Here is a 20,404-nt window from a genome sequence, read left to right on the forward strand (position 1 = left end):
ATAAGAAACCCCAAGGTCACTTGAAGAACTAGCAAAAACCAGTCGGCTTTCAGCTACAGATACTCGTTCAATGTAGACTCAAATTAAACTTTCTCAACCGACTGGTGACTGCACACCATTCCCTCAGCATAGCTTTAGATGGCAATGAGCACGTATTAGAAAACCCACGCTCGAGAGTAGCTTACAATCAAGGCGTAACATAAAATCCTTCCGCTAAGATATTTTGAAGCGTTAATTCCACATGTATCTCCGTTCATATCAATTAACTAATTTAACATCGAGTAAGGACATTACTACTAAAGACTCCTTCAGTGATACGGTCCTAACAGGTGATTAACCACTCCCCATACGTTAGCATTCCTTCAGTACCTCGCATTCCTAACTTTAGTCTCTCTTTAAAGACCTCGATCTAAAACTTTCACATCCCGACAACTTCCCTGCTTGAAATACATTCGTCCCGAATGTTAACACTCCTGATCAAAATCTTCCCTAAAAAAAAAATACATCGTTATATTAAAACGCAAACTTCTTTTTTCCTTGGCCCATTTCAAAATGTACCATAAATACCAATGAACAAAATTAACCAATATTTTCTTTTCATATCCAATACCTATCAATTTCCACCTTTATAACTAAAGAACACCTGTTCATGGAATCATAGTTAGAACATATAAACCATCATATTAATACTGTATACGCACTACTACGCATATATACACCTTATACCACCACATGAAAAGGTAACGCCTTCCCTGCTTGTGTCACTGTGTTACCTAAAAGCACAAACTCCGGACACTATCAAGAGAAAATATCATTAAATAAAACATCATTACCATTAAATCGTACGTCACAAGGGTTACTACCTCAAATACATCAAAATTGAAGTCCTCTCATCCTGTATTAACCCATTTAACATCCTATCCCAGTCAACTTACACATATAAAAGTACATTACAACTCGTACATTTTATGTCAAAAATATTGAGAAACAATATATTTTCTTACAAATATTCCCGAACCAAAACAAAACTCTTCATCAGTGATTCTAAACAAATTGTGAGAATTTACGATACATCCATCAATATACTAAATTCCCATCTTCTCGGCTCCAAACTTCCTAAACAGAAAACACAGCCATGCTTTAATTGTTTCAGGTTTTATAAATACAGAAATTGCCAAATTCCTAACTTCTATATTCCTACTATTCTGAATATGAAGTATATCAAATTTCTTTTCATCTCCTACCTCACAATTAAAGAACTATACCGAATTCCAAAAACAGAATCTTTTCCTTAATGATTCAAAAACGTTTTTCATACTTATGAAAAACCACACATCCATCAAATAAAGATAAAATATTTTCCAAATAAAGAAATATACAAAATCTCTATTCTTATGCAAAACTGCACATAAGAAGTCCATTTACTTAATCAGGAAGTCCAGTGATTACAGATGCAGGGAGACGATGAGGGTTTCTACTTACACCCTTCGTAGCTCTGCTCGATCGTCTCGACCTCGGTCTCTCCTCTAAGTTCGGATCATTCTCTTTGCCTGCATAGACCCACTGAAAAGACTGATAGAAATCATCTTCTTCACTATCCTGATCATCATCCTCATCATCTTCATTATCTGTCGATAACAATACAGCTTCCTCTACATGATCTGGCAATACTTCCTCAAGTACATCCGTCTCTATTCTACGTGGATCTAAGACTAGATGCCGTCGATTAACCCACTTCGAATCTCCACCCATTGCTGGTCGCACCTCATACAGGTCATCCTCCTGTTTCTTGTTCACAACAATATATGAAGTGTCATGGAACTTATTTACTAGCTTGTGACGACCAGTGAAATGGTTCCTCTTCAGCAACACACGAACTCCGATTTGCAACACAGGGTCAGTTGCACGACGATCATGTTTCTCAGCCTCCATCTTGGCTGCCTGTTGTAATCTACTCTTGACAATCTGATGTGCTCTGTTTAAAAGCGTAGCTTGCTTCTGAACATAGTCCTCTCCCCAGTTATCATCTAACTTGTCTAGCAGATGGTCTATCGGTAGCATTGGCTGCCTACCAAACATTAAGAAGTAAGGGCTTACTCCAGTCACTCTGTGTGGGGTAGTATTGTCTATATACAATACATGTTGAATCAAATCTGGCCAATTCCGTCGCTCTCTTGGGGTCAAAGATCGAAGAAGGCTGCACAGCGTCTTATTAAACCTCTCGCACTGTCCATTCCCTGCTGGATGGTACGCGGTTGTGCGTGACTTCGCTATCCCATAAAGTTTGCACAGCTCTCTGATAACGTGACATTCAAACGACCTCCCCTGGTCGGAGTGAATCCTGGCTGGTACCCCATAGTGTGCAATCCAGTGACCCTGTATTACTCTGGCCACCGTCAGTGCTGACTGGTCACGACAGGGCACCGCTTGTGCGTACTTACTGAACACATCAGTAAACACTAGGACATCCTCAAATCCTCCTCGTCCCCGATCCAACTTCAAAAAGTCGACTGCCACTATTTCCTGTGGTTGGAAAGCTAAAAGATGTCTCATAGGGGGGCGCACAGCTGGCGTGGGCGACTTCGCAGACACGCACCGAAAGCACTGTCCTATGTGTCTCTTCACGTCATGGTGCATCCCGGGCCAGTAACATCTCCTTCGCAATACTTCAAATGTTCGATTAATTCCTTGATGAGCCCACCTGTCGTGCACCATCTCCAGAAGTGTCGATCGTAGCGCCACTGGCACCAACAGCTGCCGTATACTACCAAGCACTGCATCTGGTGCAACTCTGTATAACACCTCTTTATACATCGTGAACTTCGACCACTCTCTCATGTAACTATTCAGGCCTGGAATACTCTGGTTGTACTCTTGTCCCAGCTTCCACTTGGCATGCCATAGCTTCAATAGTTCCTTCAGGGCTTCATCTTTCTCCTGCATTTCCAACAAATCCTGATGTGAGTATGAGGGAAAAACAGTAGGTACCACATTCTCTGCCTTTGGTTGGTTAGGTTGTAACTTCTCAGCAGTCGCGTTTCCTCCTACTTCTATCCTCAAACAGGAAGCAACTCTTTCGAGTTCTGCCCTGAGCTCTTCTGCTTCCGCATTCCCGGGGCAGCGACTTAACGCATCTGCGCACTTGTTCGTTCTTCCTGGTCTGTATCTAATCTCGATATCATAAAGTGAAAGCTGAGCAACCCATCTCATCTCTGTCGCATTCAGCTTTGCCGTCTTCAAATGTGCAAGGGGGTTGTGGTCCGTCCACACTACTGTATGAGAACCCTGGATATACGGACCAAACCTATCCACGACCGCCCACTTTAGCCCTAGAAGTTCCAGCTTGAAGCTTGACATGTCTGGATACCTCCTCTCGGCTCCTCGTAATCCTCGGCTTGCATACACTACTGGATGAGCTTTCCCATCATCGTCCTCTTGAAGGAGGCAGGCCCCTAACCCACGAATACATGCATCTACTTCAATAATGAAGTTTTTGTCAAACTTCGGATATGCCAACACTGGTGCCGTTGTCAGGGCTTCCTTCAACTCTTTGAAGGCCTTCTCTTGCTCTTCTCCCCATTGGAATGGTTTCTGCTTCCCAGCCTGTTTGGACGTCTTCCCCGTTATCGCATGCAGAGGACCAGCCATCTTCGAAAAGTTCTCGATGAATCTTCTATAATATGAAGCAAGTCCAAGGAAGGATTGAACTTCTTTCACGTTTCTGGGTACTGGCCACATAGAAATACGCTGCACTTTGCCTTGGTCTACCGCTATCCCATCTCCAGATATGATATGTCCCAGATACATGACCTCACGTTGAAGTAGATCACACTTCTTCCCCTTCACCTTCAGTCCGTTCTGGTGAAGCCTTGTCAATACCCTGTCCAGCCTAGCGCTGTTCAAGTGTTCCTCGAAACTGCTTGAAACACAAGAATGTCGTCCAAGTACAATACAATCTCAGTCAAGTTCATGTCTCCCAAGATGTATTCCATTACCCTCTGGAATGTGGACGGACTATTAGTTAGTCCTTGCGGCATCCTAATGAACTCAAAAAGTCCCCATGGTACTCGGAACGCTGTCAATTCCACACAGTCCTTCTCCATTACTACCTGAAAATAGCCATGAGCTAAATCGAGAGTAGAAAAGTAGGTGGCGCCATGCAATGCCTCTAACGTCTCTTCAATCCTTGGCAAGGGAAACGAATCCTTGATCGTGCGGTCATTCAACTGCCGATAATCAATACAGAGACGTAGCGACCCGTCTTTCTTCTTTACAAGGACTATAGGACTCGCGAAGCTACTCTTTGATGGTCTGATTATCTTTTGATCCACCATTTCTTGCAACATCTTCTTTACATCTGCGATCTGTGCTGGATGTATTCTTCTGTATGGCAGTCTGATAGGAGGCCCATCCTCCAACCTTATCTCACGTGGAATAAGATTACATTCCCCAACGTCATAGGGGCCCTTAGAAAACACCTCTGCATGCTTCTGCAACAGTTCAGACACAGCTTTCTTCTCAACTGGCAGCAAACCCTTGAGCTGTATCCCTAAGGGGAGAGAAACTTCTTCATGTAGTAGTTCAGATGTCAAACCTGCTTCAGCACCTTCTTCGCTGATCACTTCACATACCCCAACTGTTATACTTTCATCCTGAATATCCAGTACAACTTCAGCCTTTCTTGCCCCCGATGAGGCCTCGGCAACTACCGTCGAAGGGGGAATGTGTAGTTCCCTACTACTGTTATTCGCCAGTAGTACATCCAGAGAAGCTCCATCCTCAACTTGATGATATCCCTCATAGACTTGCACAGTAGTCTCCCTGTTGTCTGATGTCGGGCGGATTATAATGTCACTGCTTGACAAACTACTCCCAGCTACATCACAACTCACTCTTCGAACCGAAAAAGGGGGTATCACTTCACTCCCTTTGGTATGTATTCTAATCAAACTCGCTGAAATTGGTACTTGCTCTTGACTCTCTTTCCTCTTCTGTAACATCGCCAATCTTACAGTAGGAGGAAGCGATTCATCCTTGAGACGATCAAGGATGTTGCAGCCTACCAAGATAGGGTATTCAGCATCATCGACGGGACGAGCACGGTCTGCAACCACCAGGAAACTCCCTTGCAACTTCTGTCCAAGTATTGATATCGGTACCTCTATGAATCCTTCAATCAGTACCTCTATATCTCCTACTCCTTAAACATGCAAAAAGAGACCATCCGCTTGTTGAGGCTCACCAAGCTTATCCTTCAAAAATCGATCGTACACGGAAGCAGGGATTATTGATGCTTGTGCTCCAGAGTCCAAAACACACCCAATCTCCAAGCCAGCAATCTGTACCTCACTGCATGGACAGGGCGCAACCAGCCGACCCAGTAGCTCAGTCTTTGCAGTCAAAGGAGCACGAACATTCTTGGCTGCCGGGATGGACGTCTCTTGCGCCATCTTTGCAGGACAATCTCTCGCAAAGTGTCCTCCACCCTTGCAGCTATAGCAGATGCATTCATTCTTACAATCCTGACGAGAGTGTCCAACTTCTCCGCAATTATAGCACTTATTCCTCCGAGCCTTCCTCTGTGTTACCGGAGCATGTTGACCATGAGTCAATTTCTCCTTGACCAGCTCTTGGACACTCTTTGTGAGTAGTGCTACATCATTCTTCAGATCAGCTAACTCAGCTCTAAGACTATACTCCTCTTGACGCTTTGCTGGAGAACTTATGTCGGCACTCTGGGCGTACACCTCAAGATCATGTACTTTCGGCTTGCGAAGAGGCTCCTCACCAGCAAAAAACTCTAGAACTTCTGTCCTCATCTCAAGAAAGGTCTTCGTCTTCGAGGCCATTTCTATTCTACGCAGCTCGCGATGAATCCACTTCTCCTTTGCCCCACGTATGAATCGCTCCTTGAGCGAACTGTCCTTAAGCCGCTTCATGGCATTCCTATCTTCTTCATCTCCAGCTGCCTTCTCCATTCGATCGTAAAGCCTCATCAAAGCACGGCTAAAATCTGCTAGGCTTTCTCCATCTTGTTGATCGCGATTGTAGAAGGCCTGGCTGATGGAGGGAACCGACTCAATAGGCGAGAACAAAGACTTCAATACCTTGATAATCTGCTCACTATCCTTACGTACTGAATATTCTCGACACAGGATTTCCTCCTTCGCTACTCCAGCCAAGTTGTCAATGAGTGCTTGAGCCTTCGCTTCTCCAGTCAGCCGATAATGAGTGGCGTAACTCCTGAACTCATCACTCCATTCTTGTAAAGCAAGGTCTCCGGCAGCTTTCGGTGGACCCCTAAACTTACTCAGTCTCACTGGAGGCGGTGTGTGCTGAACACTCAGTCCTTGAAGTGCCTCAGTGAGAGCTGAAATCACTTGAGTTACATCCGCCATCGTTACAAAGGCTGCTTTTCACACAAGGGAAAAGAAGGTAAGTATATGTACAAGTCAATATCTAGAGCATCAGTAAATATACAAGTACATGCACTTACAAAACTCTTGTAACTTTTACCCTTAGTTAAAGACTCAAAGTCCGGTGTTTGTCGAATCAGTTCAAATTAAGCTTCCCACTGATCAGTCTAGCTCTTGACGTCCTCTCTCAGGTCTGATGCTATCGCTACACCAACCAAACTGTAAATCAGTCCTTAGCAGTCCTTCAGGCCTGGCGTCGTCTTGGTGATCTCGTCCTCGCTTGGAACAGTCATCCACATCAGATCAGTCCGAAGCTTCCTTCCCGCAGACAATGGGGTTTCTGTCCTTCCTCTGTCGTCTATCCTGTCCGTGACGCCACTTGTCGGGGGGTGGGGAGGGGTGAGTTCCACCTGGATGAGTAGGATTAGTAACTCGGGTTACTCAAATGAAGGAGTCGTGACAGATATCTAAAGTTCAATTACTTTTATTGCGAAGCAATAAAGCAAAGAAATAAGAAACCCCAAGGTCACTTAAAGAACTAGCAAAAACCAGTCGGCTTTCAGCTACAGATACTCGTTCAATGTAGACTCAAATTAAACTTTCTCAACCGACTGGTGACTGCACACCATTCCCTCAGCATAGCTTTAGATGGCAATGAGCACGTATTAGAAAACCCACGCTCGAGAGTAGCTTACAATCAAGGCGTAACATAAAATCCTTCCGCTAAGATATTTTGAAGCGTTAATTCCACATGTATCTCCGTTCATATCAATTAACTAATTTAACATCGAGTAAGGACATTACTACTAAAGACTCCTTCAGTGATACGGTCCTAACAGGTGATTAACCACTCCCCATACGTTCCTTCAGTACCTCGCATTCCTAACTTTAGTCTCTCTTTAAAGACCTCGATCTAAAACTTTCACATCCCGACAGTGTCGTCATTAACCCACTCAAGTGTGAATTAGGCGCATCTTCACTCACCTTCCTCGGACACATCGTTGATGAGAACGGCATCCGCCCTCTTCCCGATAAGGTTAAGGTGATCAACGACTTCCCCGCTCCTGATTCTCTTCGCAAACTTCGAGAATTTCTTGGACTAGTCAACTTCTATCGGCGTTTCATTCCTGAGTGTGCAGCTATCACTCAACCACTGACCGATCTACTGGCATGCAAGCAGAAAAACAAGGCAATCCATCTCGACGAATCAGCCCTCAATGCATTCAACTTTGTGAAAACAGCTCTCGCACAAGCTACGCTCCTTTCACATCCTAAACCTAATGCCCCACTTTGCATTATGGTTGATGCATCAGATTATGCTGTCGGAGGTGTGTTGCAGCAACAAGTTGAAGATGACTGGCAACCCATCGCCTTCTTCTCAAAACGCCTGCAGCCAGCAGAGACGAGATATAGCACTTTCGGACGCGAACTTCTATCAGTGTATCTCACTATCCGTCATTTCAAGCATGCACTAGAAGGACGGCAATTCTACGTATACACAGACCACAAACCACTAACCCATGCCTTTAATGCTAGACCTGACAGGTACTCTCCACGTGAAGTCAGACATCTAGATTATATATCTCAATTCACGACTGATATTAGGCATATTAGTGGCAAACACAATGTAGTGGCAGACACCCTCTCTCGCATGGAAATCAACTCTATCAAATCAGCTTCCAACATTGATTTCAATGCCATTGCCACTGCACAGGAGGATGACGAGGAGCTCAAACAACTCACTGCAACCTCGCTCACACTTCAACCTCTACCACTCCCTGCTTCTAACTCTACAATTCTATGTGACACTTCTACTACAACTCCTCGTCCTTACATTCCAGCTAAATTTCGACGAGTTGTATTCGATGCTCTTCACAATCTATCTCATCCTGGCATCAACGCTACTCAAAAACTCATCACTGAGCGTTTTGTATGGCCTGGAATCAACAAGGATGTGAGGAGTTGGACCAAAACTTGCTTACAGTGTCAACGTTGCAAAGTACATCGTCATACCAAGACACCGATAGGTACTTTCGCAACACCAGACGCTAGATTCGACCATGTCCATATCGATCTCGTGGGACCTCTTCCTCCTTCAAATGGCAATGCATATCTTCTCACGTGTGTTGACCGTTTCACTCGATGGCCTGAGGCAATCCCAATTCCCGACATATCAGCCGAGACCGTGGCTCAAGCTTTCAATTCGCAATGGGTATCTCGCTTCGGGGCTCCTTCAACCATCACTACCGACAGAGGTCGACAATTTGAATCTTTTCTCTTTCAAGCCTTAACTCATCTTCTTGGCAGCTCTAGGATTCGAACTACATCTTACCATCCAGCATCAAATGGTCTAGTGGAACGCTTTCATCGTCAACTAAAAGCATCTCTCAAAGCCTCATCTACATCACGATGGACTGAAACTCTCCCTCTCGTCATGCTTGGAATCCGAACTGCAGTCAAATCTGATTTAGGATGTTGCGCTGCTGAACTGGTATACGGAACTACAATAAGATTACCAGGTCAGTTTGTAGCACCTAGTCAGAATGATTGTGATTTGGACCCTAGCAACTACATCCACCGACTACGAAAGCAAATGGAGAACCTCAAACCTCAGCCCACTCGTGCTCAACAGCGCAAACCACAAGTCCACCCTGATCTCACAACATGTACTCATGTATTTGTGCGTCATGATGCTGTCAAGAAACCTCTCCAACCACCATATGATGGCCCATTCAAAGTCATCCGACGGGCTGATAAGTTTTTCACCATCCAATTCAAAGGAAGACAAGACACTGTCAGTCTCGACCGTCTCAAACCTGCATATTTAGACCCGCCCATCGCTACTGCGGAACTTTGTCAACCATCCTCACAGGACCCTCAACCTTCACAAGCACCTACTATACCAACCTCTCAGCCTCAGAAGCCCTCTATCACTTCGTCTTCTTCAGCTTGAACTCAGACAAACTCGTTCAGGGAGAAAAGTTCATTTCCCAAAGCGCTATGTTCAGGTTTGGCATTTCAGATGAGACATTTTCAAATTTTCATTCGGAATATTACTTTTTCTCTATTATCGCCCGTTTCGTTTTATTCAACGTTCTAGGAGGGGGCTGATGTAGTATTTTCCTCATTTCATCCTTCTTCATTTCTCAGTTTCATCAGTTATTTTGCAAACCCAATTTGGGAGGACATTGCCCTCTGACATTATGCCAGGCACTGCCCCTATATATTTATCAACAATTAAGTGTCAGCATAATGGCTTCAATGTCCCTGTACCTGGTAATCACCAGTGACTCACTCTCCCTTTCCAGAATTGGTATATAGTACCCTCTTTGTTTTATCCTGCCTCCCAAGAAGGATGAAAACAACATCATACTCTCTAACTTTCTTCACGACTACACTTCTCATAGTTCTTCGACTAAGTAACAAGTCAATTCGAGAACGTCTACTTACTTTGTTCCGGCGTACACTAGGAACTTATCTATCTCCGGCACTTCATTTGGAGGATCATCTTTTCTCTATCATTCACCCAGAGATCAATCGCTTGTGCTAGCCAAGTTAAGTTTATCTGTGGTGAATTTGTAGTGAGCCATTTTGGAAAAGGTGCAATATTTGTGACTGTGTATATTATTTTGGAGGATTCATCCAACACGCATAAAGTCGGTAAGTGGCGATTGGTTTTATGTCATTTTTAATCAACTCAGCGACCATTCCCGCTTCAACTACTTCAAAAGGCGCTCTGATACTTACCATTACTAAACAACACAAATTAATGATCTTTCTCATACACTCAATAAGAAAGCTTTCTCTGATCATGGTATACAAGCAGCCGGCCTAATCCTTTCGAATTCACTCCCTAAACTAATCAAAGAATCAAAAAATACAAAACACTTTCGAAACCTACTTAAACGTTAGCTGATTAGTAATTATGAGTAATTTCTTTAAAGCATGTCCACATTTGTCTTGTCGTAATGGTTTTTGTCAGAGTCTTTTTTACGCGTTCAACTTTTGTTAATTGTTTCTTTTTTCTGTGTATATCATGCATTATATACATATTTTTGTAAAGGTGTGGGCTACTTTCGGGCCTTACTGGCTCTCCGGCTCATTCCTCCATTTGTCAGTCTTTGTATTTTACTGTTATTTTGAGGTGTTTAGGTCTATATTTTATCATTGTAAATTTTGTTGGAAACAAGGAAAATCAGCCATTTTGACCAAAAAATTGGATGAAAAGTTGCGAGTGCAGTGAGTGAGCGAGAAGCTGAGAACAAATAATTTCCATGTTTTTTAATCGAAAAATTTAATGTCAAAAACACAATAAAAAATGCTGACTGACCGACCCTCCCTGGAAGGTTTGACCGCCATTTTTGTTTGTCACCTAATAGGTATAATTTTGTGAAAATGGATGTGTATTAACAAATATTAGGGCGTGTGAAATCACTTTCACCTTTGGGGCTATTATGTAAGACTATGTATTTCACCATAAATTTACCTCTGCACCTCTGACAAATTTGTTGTAGGCCAGAGCATATGAAAAAATATGTTACAAACAACACACTCACTTGGCATGCTTTGTTGTCATTGGTTGCAAAATCTTGCATTTTCCTTTAAAAGGTCATTTTACCAATTAAAAATTATTTAAGGTTCTCATAATTTTGTAGACTTTAAAAGAAAAAAATCCAACTACCCATAACACACATTGTGTAATACCAACATCTCAAAAGTTACTGCTGGCTACTTGAGTGCACATAGCAATCAGTGATTCTTAGTATGAATTGCTCTCATGACTACCACTGGTACACTCATAGTCATCTTCCCTATCCTTTCCACTTTCAGCAATATGTCGCTATAGTTTCTCAGAGTATGTGACAAGGACCATGCCGATTGTCTTTTTTGTGTGTGGAATACATTGTAAATCTGCCACCTTGTACTGACACTTAACAATTAAATATAAACTTTTGGTAAATGTTTTCCATGGAAGATCATTTGTTATGTTCATGTGATAGTCTTCAACCGCATGCGTCTTCAACCGCATGCGTCAACGCTACCCAAATCTAATTTGGGAGGACTTCGGACAATTTCACCCATGAACAACTCCAGCCAATGTGAGTACAGACACTATCCCAACATTCACTTCCAACATCAAAATCAGTAGGTGAGAGGATGTATTCCCCGTATGGGTAATGCATCCTCTCACCACCAGAATCCTTCATCAACAACAGTCATCCTCCAAGCACAGGAACATTACACAAAATTATGTGCAACATCAAAACAGTTCAAGACATGTACCAGTAGGCCTACATTAAAATCCCTTCAGCATGCCTTCAACAAACACTGCATGTAGCCAAAGTAATTGTACCTGTTGATTTTGCTAACACCTTAATCTTTTAATTATTGTCCAACACTAGCATTAACCTGTAACTCATACCCCCAAATCTTCGGTTGTTCATCATTTTCCTCATGAACAGGGGGATGGTAGTCCAAAGCAAAAGTCACATCTTGGTCGTCTCGTTATAAAGAAGTCCTTGGGACCCATGAAATTGTTTCTTTATAACGAAATTTCTTTATATCAGGGCTGCCAAAACAATAAAATACAAAGGAAATCCAAGATATGGGACCAGAGATTTTACTACTTTAAAATGAAATTTTGTTATATCAGTGTTCTTTATAACGAGAGTGCACTGTAAGTGAATGAGGGAACAACTTCTTGAGGGGAGTGTACCTGTAAGGGCATTCCAATACTGCCACGACACTTCCCCATATACTCCTCTCGAGAGGTTGTTCCCTTGTTCCAATACTTGCTTCACTTGAGAGTGATGACATACATCATAATGTGAATGAGGGAATCGCCATTGTGAAGGGAGTGTACTTCCTCCTGGCCCATACATGTACTCCTCCACCAATGCTTCACGTTTGGACCATCATTGATAAAAAAAAATAGTAATTATCTTAAATACTGTATATACTTTGGAGGTCAACAGACTTTTCCTTAATATAAACATTACACTTATGTCAGACCACTCAACACACGGTCCATGGTGTCATTGTCTTTTATTGGTCACTGCCACGGGCGGGGAGGGATATCTTATCCACATTCTTAACATCCTGCATATCCTTCACCTCTAGAACACCATGTACAGTGCACTCTCATTATAAAGAAGTCCTCGGGACCCATGAAATTTCTGTATAATCAAATTTCTTTATACATGTATCAGGGTTGCAAAAACAATAGAATACAAAGGGAATCCCACATATGGGACCAGAGATTTTACTTCTTTATAATGAAATTTTGTTATATCGGTGTTCTTTATAACGAGAGTGCACTGTAAAGGTTTCTCCACCACATTATCGCACATCAAATAAGCACAATTCCAACACGTAAAAAAAAAACCCGAAGCGCCCTACGAAGTTATTTAGAATTTTCATTATTGTTGGGATATCCATGCATAATAGGATTTGCACATGTCTATACCCATCATGCTTCCACCCCCCCCGGATGCACCACAACATGTATAAATCTACAGGTAGCCCCTTTCATCTGGCCAGACGCAACACATGGCATCTATCTCTAGTTCCGAAAAACTCTGGATGTGTCATAGAAGGAAGCTGAAAGTGTTCCTAAACTAGTTATGAAGGAAATATTTATAGGACATTTTCCACATGATTTAGAGGGCGCTGTGTAACTGCCGCCAGCAGGGAGAAATGTTCTCTCAGATTATGCCTTAAAATTTAACTTATTGAACGCATAATTTTCTTCACTGTCGATATTGATTGATTGATTGATTTTTTATTTCAAATTCAGTAAAAAAAAAAAAAAAAAAAAAAACAGGTTATAAATATTTACAATGTACATAATTATAAAATCAACTTAAATATGTGAAACAAAGTAATAACATTTAAATACAAATAGTTGGAAAATGAAATAGGGTGTATCACTAAAAGCCTATGTGGCTTGATAAGTTGATACACCCATTACAAAGAATGAAAAACATTATATAAATTTCAGGTAGCTGACGATTACATACAAAATTGCATTTAACTTAAACATACTGAGACAGTAAATAACGCTTGTACTTATTTTTAAAAGAATTTTCAAATTGAGTATAACATATTAAGGGGGATAATGTATTCCATATAATGGGACCAACGAACCGAATAGACTTAAACAGAGAGTGAGATGTGACCTTTGATTGATGGAATAACTGGTTGTGTCTAGTATATATTATAATTGTGGACATGGACATTTAAAGAAAACATATTCATCAAGTATTCCGGTAATGTATCTAAAAAGTAACGATGCATAAGAGTATACCCATTTTTAATCTTTTTTTAAAAATAAATTTTTGATGCAGGATATCAAACAAATATACCATGCCTTCTATTCGAGGTACTGGTTTAACTATGGGCATCGGTGACTCCAAAAGTACTATTTGCTGAGGGGCGCAGCAAATAGTAGGCTACTATTTGAGTCACCTCTTGCGCATAGTTTTAACCAGAACCTCTCAAGGCAGTGTATATTTGTATAATATTATTTGGTATAATTATCATTCAGGCTAATAGTCATTTGGTCTATATTTGGTCCATTGCTCATTAAGTCGTACTTCCAGTCGGTCTAATTCCCAGTTTGTCTGATGCCCAGAATTAATTTCCACACCCGGTGTCCTCCCACCCCCCCCCCCCACCCTGATTTGAGGTAGGTATTTTGTGCACACTTCATCGGTGAATGGCCATGGGAGAGACACCGGGTGACGAGGGTGGCGATACCGCGGGCCATGTTGGTCGCCGCAGCGATCGATGGACATGTAGAGTCGTAGTAGTATTGAAAGGGGGGGGGGGGGTCGCTGAGAAAAATTGTTCTTGAAGTTTCTACTCCTTGTATGAAGTAGGTCATTCGTCGGCGGCAGCACTCCATCACGTCGCGTTGTAATACGGGTGGCAATTCGCAATCGACAATCGACAGCTAGCTGGCAATCGACAGCTAGCTGGCAATCCATTTAAAAACTGGATTCAAGAGCCTCTTATTGCTAGGTTTACAACGTTGTTTTACATTTTCAATTATAATTTCCTAGTTTTATTCACTCTCTACAGTCCCGTACTATCCCCTTTTCAGTCTGTAAACAACTTTGCAACACGAAAACAATGATGAACAGGGTTTTACTTCTCGTATAAATTTATTAGAAGCGCCCTATGTCATTTTGCACGAAGTGATACAAAGGGCCTTTCAAATTTAAGTCTATTGAAAGCATTCCCCCACCTAGCCTGTATGACCGAGCAGAATCATTTAGTGCTCAAAAATAAAAATCCACAGTCTTGGCTAAAGAGGTCCATTATTTGTTTGTTTATTTAGTTATTTTATTTAATTGACATTGTACAGTACTATTAAATATCAGGTATATTGGATGCTCTGTTTTAAATACAGTCAAGATTGCCGAGCAATGAATTACATCCTGCTTCTTGTCCCCAAACCATATCTTTCTGGTTTTTAAAACGGTATCATTTGAATGTCCATTTCCAAGCATTATTTTGAACTGTCCCGAAATTGTTTTCCTTTCTTTAAATGAGACTACAGCCCCAGTTTGCAGTTTGCAAATTAAATGAAATAAACATAAAACCTCACTATTATATCAGTAATATCAGTAACTGAAAGAAAAAAAATACGGGCAATAATCCCGAAAGCGTCAAATCAGTAAATCGGCACATTTTGTAAAGTCATTAGCATGCAGAAAGTGTTAACAACAAAAAGCGAACCAGTTATCACGGTGAGGCAAAATGGTCTTGTGGATAAAAGTGATCGCTTCACAATGCAATGTACTCGGTTCGAGTCTCAGTTTCTCCTTTATATAAACCCATGTTATTTTTTTTCCTTCACTCCATAATATTGACTTGTCATCTCTTTTTTAAAGGGGACACCCCCCCCCCCTCAACAAAGAAAAAATAGCATGTAATACTCTTTCTTTAACAAGCGACTCTCTGAATTAGTCAGAAAACATCTTTTGCTACATCTACAACAATTAGTGTAAGTATGAAGAATACATGAAGATTAGCAATGCGACACTTTAGTCTAGTGGGTAGGCAATCGTCTGATAACTGGAAGGTATCGGGTTCGACCCCCAGCTGTTGCGTTTTTTTCTTTTGCTACATCTACAACAATAAGTATAAGTATGGAAAAAAAAACATGGAGATTAGCAATGTGACACTTTAGTCTAGTGGGTAGGCAATCGCCTGGTAACTGGAAGGTATCGGGTTCGACACCCAGCTGTTGCTTTTTTTTTAATCTTTGAAAAAGAAAAACTGATGTCAAACCCATTTTGATCTCACTCAAAGTCCATATTTATTGCTATTCTCTTAATTGATCTATACAATGAGCTTGCAATTAACTTGTAAGCAAGGTAAAGTATTATATTTACGAAGTACAAGAAGGACAGGAATCCTGTTTTATCTATTTATCAAACATTATTACATTCAATACTTTTTCAGTCCCAATGAGAGAGAGAGAGAGAGAGAAAGAGAGCCAGAAAGAGACAAGTGAAGAGAACCCAATACACCTCATCAGTGTAATAAAGTCTGATGATCTTAATCTACATACTTACTTCAAATATTTTGCCGGGCAGATATTATTATTTATAAAAATAAACCAATTTTGGAGATTTATAATAAATATTATTGTTGTTGTTGTTGTTGATGTAAAACAATGAGAAACTAGAAATGCAATCGTGTCACAACGATGTGCGTGCAATGACGCCATGTTTCTACGTGTCAAACGAAAGAGCTTCTCTCGCCCTATCCAGAGCAATTTGTACGAAGTCTGTAGCTTCTGTGATATTGGAGATAGGTAGGGCGAAAGAAAGGCCTCAACAGTGACCTTGATGGGATGGTAGTGACTATGCCTACGAAGTTTGAAAGAAATTGGGATATGGGAAAGGACGTGGAAAGGGCTCGCAAGCACTGCGTGCAAAAACCAAGGGGATTTGGTGCATGTTCGTCATTGCAATAAAGATCGTTCTGGGGGTCAAAGCGTGAACCCGATATGCCCATAGACAATGCGTGTAATGCATGAGCGGAAAACGTACAGGATCTGTATTATGACCGGAGTTAAATTGTTTTTTCTCTCTCTCTTTATGTCTCTTTATGAGCCGTATTTGGTATCATTAGAAAGAGAATTTCATGAATGTTATTGTAAACCACTCTCTTTTTTCCCATGATAATCCTATCGAAACACGTGATGTAAAATAGATTTATAGGACAAAATGGCGTCTTAAATAGCCACATTGACCAATTTTAAAAATCCGGCCATGAGGTGCCCTGCGTATTGGAACTCGGCATGTCACTGCAAATTTTCAAGGAAAAAAAAGGACGTTTAAGGGGCGAAAAGCAGTCTGAAAAAATGACGTCATAGCCGATACGTGTTAGATTCGGGCGGAAACTCGGCGGAATTCGTGTAGTGATCTTTGTTCAAATGCGATTTATTCACAATTTTCTGTGTGAACATATACTATACTTGGTATCATTCGAAAGGGCACTTCATTGCGGTCAGTTTGACACCATTGTTATCTTCGCGCAATGTATTGCACGCATTTAACGCGCTATCACGTAATGCATAGTAAATACATCATTTTTTGAGATAACTTTGCGCTGACATAATCAAATTTTACCAAACTTTGCGGACAGTTGTCACGTATATAAATACATGTGTGTGCCAAGTTTTATTGACGTAGGTCAAAGGATCGTAATTTTAGAGCAAGTTGAAGTTATTTTGGAATTTTCTTGAAAATGGCGAAATTGGAGGGCATTTTTCTCAAAGTCGGTCAGTGTTAGGGTATATAATTTTGTATATGGCTGGAAAGGGCATATCTTCAAGTATCTAAATCCAAAAAAGGGTACGGGTTTGCTAAGCCATTATGGAGATACGGCCACAGAGAGAAAGCCAATTCCCAGAACTTTAGAGGGCGCTATTTATGTTGTGCAAAACCATTGGAGCGTGAAATTTGGCATGGCTATGTGCAATTATGAGATAAAGATACTGTGAGATTTAAATACAAAACGGAATTTATATGAGAAAGTTATGGCAGTTTTAGATTATTTAGGGGTCCATTTTTCAAGAATTTGAGAGATTTTTGACGGAGTCGGTTTCAGATTTGAATTTTGAGTACGAACATGGCATTTTGAAGGTCAAGTCATACGTCGCAGATGAAAGAACATCTCTCAGACTATCTAGAGGAATTTGTTAGAAGTTTGTAGGATCTAGGATAGTGGAGATAGGAAGGAAGATATAAAGGCCTTAAAATGGACCAGAAACGGACAAAATGGCGCCTGGACGGTCATGCATGAATGATTTCGAAAATCGAAAAAGTAGGTGACCTTGATGAAATGCTAGAGATGATGCCTACGAAATTTGAAAGGCATTGAGCAAGAGGAAAGGACCTGGATAGGAATAACAAGCACTACGTGCAAAGCGAATGGGATTCCGGACGACAAGAAGAGGAAGACTAGAAATGCAATCGTGTCAGAACGATGTGCGTGCAATGACGCCGTGTTTCTACGTGTCAAACGAAAGAGCTTCTCTCGGACTATCCAGAGCAATTTGCACGAAGTCTGTAGCTTCTGTGATATTGGAGATAGGTAGGGCGAAAGAAAGGCATCAACAGTGACCTTGATGGGATGGTACTATGCCTACGATGTTTGAAAGAAATTGGGATAGGGGAAAGAACCTAGAAAGGGCTCGCAAGCACTGCGTGCACAAACCAATGGGATTTGGTGCATGTTTGACACAGCAATCAAGTTCGTTCTGGGGGCCAAAAGCGTGAACCCGATATGCCCCATAGACAATGCGTGTAATGAATGGGCGGAAAACGTGCAGGATCTGTATTATGGCCGGAGTTAAATTGTTTTTTCTCTCTCTCTTTACGTCTCTTTATGGGCCGTATTTGGTATCATTAGAAAGAGAATTTCATGGTTGTTATTGTAAACCACTCTCTTTTTTTCTATGATAATCCTATCGAAACACGTGATGTAAAATAGATGTATAGGACAAAATGGCGTCTTAAATGGCCCCCTTGACCAATTTCAAAAATCCGGCCAAGAGGTGCCCTGCGTATTGGAACTCGGCATGTCACTGCAAATTTTCAAGGAAAAAAAAGGACGTTTAAGGGGCGAAAAGCAGTCTGAAAAAAATGACGTCATAGCCGAAACGTGTTAGGTTCGGGCGGAAACTCGGCGGAATTCGTGTAGTGATCTTTGTTCAAATGCGATTTACTCACAATTTTCTGTGTGAACATATATAATACTTGGTATCATCCGAAAGGGCTCTTCATTGCGGTCAGTTTGACACCATTGTTAACTGCGCGCAATGTATTGCGCGCATTGAACGCGCTATTACGTAATCCATAGTAAATTCATCATTTTGGCGATAACTTTGCGCTGACATATTCGAATTTTACCAAACTTGGTAAACAGTTGTCACGTATATGGATACATATGTCTGCAACGTTTCATTGATGTAGGTATAACGATCGCCATTTTCGAGCAAGTTGAAGTTATTTCTCAATTTTCTTGAAAATGGCGAATTTGGAGGGCAATTTTCTCAAATTTGGTCAGTGATAGGGTATATAATTTTGTATATGGCTGGAAAGGGCATGTCTTCAAGTATCTAAATCCAAAAAAGGGTACGGGTTTGCCAAGCCATTTTGGAGATACGGCCACAGACAGAAAGCCAATTCCCAGAACTTTAGAGGGCGCTATTTATGTTGTGCAAAGCCATTGGAGCGTGAAATTTGGCATGGCTATGTGCAATTATGAGATAAAGATACTGTGAGATTTAAATACAAAACGGAATCTATATGAGAAAGTTATGGCAGTTTTAGATTATTTAGGGGTCCATTTTTCAAGAACTTGAGAGATTTTTGACGGAGTCGGTTTTAGATTTGAATTTCGAGTATGAAGATGGCATTTTGAAGGTCAAGTCATGTGTCGCAGATGAAAGAACATCTCTCAGACTATCTAGAGGAATTTGTTAGAAGTTTGTAGGATCTAGGATAGTGGAGATAGGAAGGAAGATATAAAGGCCTTAAAATGGACTAGAAACGGACAAAATGGCGCCTGGACGGTCATGCATGAGTGATTTCGAAAATCGAAAAAGTAGGTGACCTTGATGAGATGCTAGAGATGATGCCTACGAAATTTGAAAGGAAAAGGACTTGAGGAAAGGACCTGGATAGGAATAACAAGCACTACGTGCAAAGCGAATGGGATTCCGGACGACAAGAAGAGGAAGAAGAAGTAAGAATATTAATAATGTGAACGAAAACAAGGCAATGACGAAGGTTCGTCATTGCAACTAGAAATGCAATCGTGTCAGAACGATGTGCGTGCAATGACGCCGTGTTTCTACGTGTCAAACGAAAGAGCTGCTCTCGGACTATCCAGAGCAATTTGCACGAAGTCTGTGGCTTCTGTGATATTGGAGATAGGGCGAAAGAAAGGCATCAACAGTGACCCTGATGGGATGGTACTATGCCTACGAAGTTTGAAAGAAATTGGGATAGGGGAAGGAACCTAGAAAGGGCTCGCAAGCACTGCGTGCACAAACCAATGGGATTTGGTGCATGTTTGACATTGCAATCAAGTTCGTTCTGGGGGCCAAAAGCGTGAACCCGATATGCCCCCATAGACAATGCGTGTAATGAATGGGCGGAAAACGTGCAGGATCTGTATTATGGCCGGAGTTAAATTGTTTTTTCTCTCTCTCTTTACGTCTCTTTATGGGCCGTATTTGGTATCATTAGAAAGAGAATTTCATGGTTGTTATTGTAAACCACTTTCTTTTTTTCTATGATAATCCTATCGAAACACGTGATGTAAAATAGATGTATAGGACAAAATGGCGTCTTAAATGGCCCCCTTGACCAATTTCAAAAATCCGGCCAAGAGGTGCCCTGCGTATTGGAACTCGCCATGTCACTGCAAATTTTCAAGGAAAAAAAAGGACGTTTAAGGGG

Source organism: Strongylocentrotus purpuratus, unplaced genomic scaffold (assembly GCF_000002235.5).
Source record: "Strongylocentrotus purpuratus isolate Spur 01 unplaced genomic scaffold, Spur_5.0 spur5_scaffold_18, whole genome shotgun sequence".
Lineage (NCBI taxonomy): Eukaryota > Metazoa > Echinodermata > Echinoidea > Camarodonta > Strongylocentrotidae > Strongylocentrotus > Strongylocentrotus purpuratus.